General features: G+C 44.3%; 1 protein-coding gene across 1 annotated transcript in view; it reads left to right on the forward strand.

Annotated features, from left to right (window-relative positions):
- The window catches only part of LOC311138736 (NLR family CARD domain-containing protein 3-like), a gene marked incomplete at its 3' end in the record, with an annotated part of 77246 nt that overhangs the window by 23561 nt on the left and 47208 nt on the right, over positions 1-6477 (forward strand). The gene's annotated exons all lie outside the window — the stretch shown is intronic.

Here is a 6477-nt window from a genome sequence, read left to right on the forward strand (position 1 = left end):
TAAAGGACATTTTTCACCAGATGTCACGCCCTGACTCAGGGGACTCGTATATGTTGAGTCAGGCTGTGTATATTCTTTGTTATGTAGTATTTTCTATGTGGGTTCTAGTATGTGTATTTCTATGTTGGCCGGTGTGGTTCCCAATCAGAGGCAGCTGTCGCTCGTTGTCTCTGATTGGGAACCATACTTAGGCAGCCTATTGGCACTGTCTAGTTGTGGGATCTTGTTCCGTGTAAGGTATGTTGTGTGTGCTACCTTGGACTTCACGTTTCGTTTCCTTTGTTGTGTCTTTAACAGTTAAAGTAAACATGTACGCATATCACGCTGCGCCTTGGTCTTACCCGTCATTCAATGAACGTGACACCAGAACCACTTATTAATGCTGAAGCATTCAGGTTACACAGGAGACATCAAGAAGAGGGAGAATCAGTAACAATGTTTGCTGCTGCATTAAAGAAATTACCAGAACACTGAGTTTAATGCTGTTCTAAATGACATCATTAGAGACAGACTAGTATGTGGGCTACGGAGTGAAGCCACACCAAAGAGACTGTTGACTGAAAGTCATCTGACCTTGGCAAAGGACATTGAAATCAGTATGTCCATGGAACTAGCTGCTAAAGAGGCTCACCAGTTGAGTTCATCAGGAACTTAGTGGGTTCATCTAACAATCCTAATCATTAGCTGATACATTTTAATCTCATACACAGGGTAAACCTTCCACCTAGAAAACATAATTTAATAGAAATCACAACCGCTCCTCTGTGTGATCTATGTAATCAAGGTGCCTTGGGCTCCTTTAATCATATGTACTGGGAGTGACCATGGGACATGTTTTGGAAAGAGGTATCCTTATACCTTGTTCTCCCAAACTGTTATTACTGAATGATAATTCACCACTGTCATTACAGCAAAGACGTATAATGTTGTCAGGTTGGACAGCAGCTAAAAAGATGTTGGAACTAAGATGGCAACCACCACACCTCATTGGATCAGCACTTTTATAGATATAATTTATTTAGAACTATCCACTGCTATGATCCATGGGGCTAGCCAAACAACAATTGCAGCTGAAACCATAAAATAACTCCTGTAGTGGGTTTTACCCAACAGATTGACCGTTAATTATCATTTTTTGTGCAAATGTGTACCTTGATTTAGTATTTAATTTAATGGAGATCAGGTTGGGTGTGTTGGGGTGGTCCCAGGAGGGGTTGGAGGTTGGGTTGGGTTGGTCCCAGGAGGGGTTGGAGGGTGGGTTGATGCAGCTGAGGTGGGTGATTGTACATGTGTTTATTGTAATCATATTTATCTGCAATAACTAGTTTCCATAATATACTGATATATATTTTAACAGTATTGTGTCTCTAGCTGTATAACCAATCCTGCTGCTATTTGTTCTGATACATATTTTAACAGTATTGTGTCTCTAGCTGTATAACCATTCCTGCTGCTATTTGTTCTGATATATATTTTAACAGTATTGTGTCTCTAGCTGTATAACCATTCCTGCTGCTATTTGTTCTGCTATATATTTTAACAGTACTGTGTCTCTAGCTGTATAACCATTCCTGCTGCTATTTGTTCTGATATATATTTTAACAGTATTGTGTCTCTAGTTGTATAACCATTCCTGCTGCTATTTGTTCTGATATATATTTTAACAGTATTGTGTCTCTAGCTGTATAACCATTCCTGTTGCTATTTGTTCTGATATATATTGAAAATACACTGAAAATCCTGACTTTTTCCGCACGGCTACTATGTCTCCCCCTTGCTAGGGTCATCATGCCACTTCAAATAAAATAAAATAAAATTGTATTTGTCACATGCGCCGAATACAACAGGTGTAGACCTTACAGTGAAATGCTTACTTACAAGCCCTTAACCAACAATGCAGTTTAAAAAAGTAAAGTAAGGGGGGGGTGGGTGGGTAGAAGGATTACTTTATCCTATCCCAGGTATTCCTTAAAGAGGTGCTGTTTCAAATGTCTCCGGAAGGTGGTGAGTGACTCCGCTGTCCTGGCGTCATGAGGGAGCTTGTTCCACCATTGGGGTGCCAGAGCAGCGAACAGTTTTGACTGGGCTGAGCGGGAACTATGCTTCCGCAGAGATAGGGGAGCCAGCAGGCCAGAGGTGGATGAACGCAGTGCCCTCGTTTGGGTGTAGGGACTGATCAGAGCCTGAAGGTACGGAGGTGCCGTTCCCCTCACAGCTCCGTAGGCAAGCACCTTGGTCTTGTAGCAGATGCGAGCTTCAACTGGAAGCCAGTGGAGTGTGCGGAGGAGCTAGGTGACGTGAGAGAACTTGGGAAGGTTGAACACCAGACGGGCTGCGGCATTCTGGACGAGTTGTAGGGGTTTAATGGCACAGGCAGGGAGCCCAGCCAACAGCGAGTTGCAGTAATCCAGACGGGAGATGACAAGTGCCTGGATTAGGACCTGTGCCGCTTCCTGTGTAAGGCAGGGTCGTACTCTCCGAATGTTGTAGAGCATGAACCTACAGGATCGGGTCACCGCCTTGATGTTAGCGGAGAACGACAGGGTGTTGTCCAGGGTCACGCCAAGGCTCTTCGCACTCTGGGAGGAGGACACAACGGAGTTGTCAACCGTGATGGCGATATCATGGAACGGGCAGTCCTTCCCCGGGAGGAAGAGCAGCTCCGTCTTGCTGAGGTTCAGCTTGAGGTGGTGATCCGTCATCCATACTGATATGTCTGCCAGACATGCAGAGATGCGATTCGCCACCTGGTTATCAGAAGGGGGAAAGGAGAAGATTAGTTGTGTGTCGTCAGCGTAGCAATGATAGGAGAGGCCATGTGAGGATATGACAGAGCCAAGTGACTTGGTGTATAGCAAGAATAGGAGAGGGCCTAGAACTGAGCCCTGGGGGACACCAGTGGTGAGAGCACGTGGTGCGGAGACAGCTTCTCGCCACGCCACTTGGTAGGAGCGACCGGTCAGGTAGGACGCAATCCAAGAGTGAGCCGCGCCGGAATTGCCCAGCTCGGAGAGGGTGGAGAGGAGGATCTGATGGTTCACAGTATCAAAGGCAGCAGACAGGTCTAGAAGGGAGGGGATTCAGCAAGGGGATTCAGCAGGGAGGAGAATGTGGCAAAGAGCTTCCTAGGGTTAGAGGCGGATGCTTGGAAAATAGAGTGGTAGAAAGTGGCCTTAGCAACAGAAACAGATGAAGAAAATGTAGAGAGGAGGGAGTGAAAAGATGCCAGGTCTGCAGGGAGTCTAGTTTTCTTCCATTTCCGCTCAGCTGCCCGGAGCTCTGTTCTGTGAGCTCGCAATGAGTCATCAAGCCACGGAGCTGGAGGGGAGGACCGAGCCGGCCGATACAGAGTCAATGTGCGGAGGCACAGGTTAGTTGAGGTAATTGAGGTAATATGTACATGTAGGTAGAGCTAACATGACTATGCATAGATAATAAACAGAGAGTAGCAGCAGCGTGGGGAACAGTGCAAATAGTCCGGGTAGCCATTTGATTAGCTGTTCAGGAGTGTTATGGCTTGGGGGTAGAAGTTGTTAAGAAGCCTTTTGGACCTAGACTTGGCGCTCCGGTACTGCTTGCCATGCAGTAGCAGAGAGAACAGTCTATGACTAGGGTGGCTGGAGACTTTGACAATTTTTAGGGCCTTCCTCTGACACTGCTTGGTATATATGGATCCTGGATGGCAGGAAGCTTGGCCACAGTGATGTACTGGGCCGTAAGCACTACCCTCTTTAATGCCTTGCGGTCGGAGGCTGAGCAGTTGCCATACCAGGAAGTGATGCAACCAGTCAGGATGCTCTCGATGGTGCAGCTGTAGAAATTGAGAATCTGAGGACCCATGCCAAATCTTTTCAGTCTCCTGAGGGGGAATAGGCTTTGTCGTACCCTCTTCATGACTGTCTTGGTGTGTTTGGACCATGATAGTTTGTTGGTGATGTGGACACCAAGGAACTTGAAGCTCTCAACCTGCACAGTCGTCCGGAGCAGCTGATGCTCTCATGCATGCTTAAGTTTTGCTTGCCTCAAAGCGAGCATAGAAGTAATTTAGCTCATCTGGTAGGCTCGTGTCACTGGGCTTCCGTTTGTAGTCTGTAATAGTTTGCAAGCCCTGCATAATTATAGTCTTCGATAGGTTTATTTTATATCCTGAAAAGGTCCCATATTCTTTCAGGATGTCAACTAATGCTCGGAGTGAAATTTCTGGTTTAGTGAGGTAAAGCAAAATGTCATCAGCATATAGCGAGACCAGATGTTGTGTTCCTATAGGAACACCATGGATGGATGGATGAGATCTAGAAGCTTCTGACAGTGGCTCTATAGCCAAAGAAGAAAGGAGAGGACTAGCGGGGCAACCCTGTCTTGTGCCACGTGATCGGGAGAACTGGGAGGAAACATTTCCATTAGTCAGGATCTGAGCTACCGGACATTTGTACAGTCATCTAATCAGCCCTACATACTTAGGTCCAATATTCATCTAATGTGAAATTTCTAATGAAGCCGCCACTACAGGTTCTTGGTCATTCTCTACATAATGCATAATATTAAATAATCTTCTGATATTATCAGGAGATGAGCGGTTTCTTACAAATCCTGTTTGGTCCATATAAACCAAGTCAGGAAGAACCTTATCTAGTGCCCCCTCAGATATGCAAGGAGAGCTTCCCGCGACTGGGAGACTCATGGGCGGCGCACAATTGGCCCAGCGTTTTCCAGGGTAGGGGAGGGAATGGCCGGCAGGGATGTAGCTCAGTTGATAGAGCATGGCGTTTGCAATGCCAGGGTTGTGGGTTCGATTCCCACGGGGGGCCAGTATAAAAAAATATGTATTCACTAACTGTAAGTCGCTCTGGATAAGAGCGTCTGCTAAATGACTTCAATGTAAAATGTAAATGTAAAATTAGGTGGGAGGCAGAGTTGCTATTGGTGCTAAAAAATATGTCGATATGAGTGTTCAGAAATGTTACAAATGTGGGATTATTTAGTAAGTATGTGCCAAACCTCCATCTTCTTGAGGGTCTGTGTGAGGTTGATACTGTTAGAGGAAGATGTATCACTGGAAGGGTCCAGTCTGTGTGAGGTTGATACTGTTAGAGGAAGATGTATCACTGGAAGGGTCCAGTCTGTGTGAGGTTGATACTGTTAGAGGAAGATGTATAACTGGAAGGGTCCAGTCTGTGTGAGGTTGATACTGTTAGAGGAAGATGTATCACTGGAAGGGTCCAGTCTGTGTGAGGTTGATACTGTTAGAGGAAGATGTATCACTGGAAGGGTCCAGTCTGTGTGAGGTTGATACTGTTAGAGGAAGATGTATCACTGGAAGGGTCCAGTCTGTGTGAGGTTGATACTGTTAGAGGAAGATGTATCACTGGAAGGGTCCAGTACCAAGTTAAAATCCCCTGACATTATTATCTCTGATGAGGGGCACGTTAACTTCAAAAAGATGTCTTGGTAAAATGTAGGATCCTCATGGTTAGGCCCATACACATTCACAATGGTAATGGGCTCAGTGTTAATGAAACCTTGAATGATCACAAACCTACCCCCTTTGTCTTTAATCTGAGATTGTAGCTGAAAGGGGCAATGCTTATTAATGAGAATGACCATCCCTCTTGCCCGAGAGGTGAAAGATGAATAGTACACTTGACCCACCCACTCTCTCTTCAGTTTATCAAAAGCTTTTTCCTCATCTAATGAAGCGCCAACTACAGGTTCTTGGTCATTCTCTACATAATGCATCATATTAAATAATCAGAGTGATCAGAGTCAGTCAGGTGTGTCATTCTCTATATAATGCATCATATTAAATAATCAGAGTGATCAGAGTCAGTCAGGTGTGTCATTCTCTACATAATGCATCATATTAAATAATCAGAGTGTCAGTCAGGTGTGTCTCCTGAGGAACAGCTACATCAACCTTATGCTGCTTTAGATCATTCAGAATGCGTTTGCACTTGACTGGGCATTTAGTATCCTAATGTTAAGTGTCATAAATGTATAGTTATGTTAAGTGTCATAAATGTATAGTTGTTATGTTAAGTGTCATAAATGTATAGTTATTATGTTAAGTGTTATAAATGTATAGTTATTATGTTAAGTGCCATAAATGTATAGTTATTAGGTGCTGACATCTTTAAAGATAATAAGAAAGAGGGAAAAAGACAGAAACTAAATTGCATTGATCATAAACAAATTGTACAGAATGAAATTATGAAAGTATAAATAGTCAACATCTGGTGAGCTAATACCCTGACCCTACCACAAACCCACCAACCCCCTCCCCAACTGAGAGAGTTAAAAACCATACCCTTAGATGCTAGTCTTTAAGCTAGATGTACCTGCTATGCATAGCATCGCCCGAAAGAGGTTCACTCTAAATTATATGTATATGGCATTAGAAGTGCACTGACTGTTCCCTGTAACATGAATATATTGTTAGTCGAGTCACAAAATACAATTTGAATCAAAGCGACAAACATC

The sequence above is a fragment of the Coregonus lavaretus genome, assembly GCF_964263955.1.
Source record: "Coregonus lavaretus genome assembly, chromosome: 2".
In the NCBI taxonomy this organism is placed as follows: Eukaryota; Metazoa; Chordata; class Actinopteri; order Salmoniformes; family Salmonidae; genus Coregonus; species Coregonus lavaretus.